This window comes from Muntiacus reevesi, chromosome 12 (assembly GCF_963930625.1).
Source record: "Muntiacus reevesi chromosome 12, mMunRee1.1, whole genome shotgun sequence".
Lineage (NCBI taxonomy): Eukaryota > Metazoa > Chordata > Mammalia > Artiodactyla > Cervidae > Muntiacus > Muntiacus reevesi.
Genome location: NC_089260.1, coordinates 23145879 through 23146684, shown reverse-complemented (window position 1 = coordinate 23146684; position 806 = coordinate 23145879).

The following is an 806-nucleotide window of genomic DNA, read 5'->3' as shown; positions in this document are numbered from 1 at the left end:
CTAACCATGTTCATATACATACATCCCTCACTCTCCCACAAAGACTGACACATAGTGATTTTATCAAAAGAGGAGAGTTCAGACATCAGCTAGTATGTATGGGACTCACTGCATTGGAAAAGGGAAGTCACACTGAACAGGAGGAAAAAGTCAATTCTCAAAAAAAAAAAAGAGAGAGAGATTTAAATGCTAAGCAAAAGCTGTAGGATATAATAAAGGATTTTTGAGTTCCCAAAACCTGGCTTTCGATTACCAAAATTAAAATTGTTATATGTAACCAACAGAGTTGAAAAGAATGCATGTAACAGATGAGCCAGTTTTTCTACCCTAAAATTGTTTCTCAGAACTCAGGCTTAGGCAGGAGAAGCAGAGCCTGAGAAGAGGGCAATAGGGACTGGGGTTGGATAGTTTCTGAAGGACTGCCTCCTGTCATCTTCTCTAGATGGTCCCCATTCCAAAAGAGATGTAGCAGGATCAGAGAGTAAATTTTAGGTGCCCAGCCTCTGAGTGAGCCTAGGGAGGCAAGACACCTTCTTGTGATCCTCACACACAAAGTGATTCACAGAGGAAAAGTAGACACAGGACAGAGGGGCTGGTGTGCCCTCCCTCCTCAATGTTTGATGATTTGGAGAGAGTCAGAAAGTTTCTCTGGTCCTCAGAAGGATGCAGAAGTTCCCCAGAGAGGATCAATTTTGGTCACATTCAAGAGGATATAGTGTGTGAACCAGTGCCTGCTTGTCAGATGGGAATGTGCCTTCTCCACAGGTACGAGTGGAGACGGATCCCAAGACACAAAGAAGGATGGA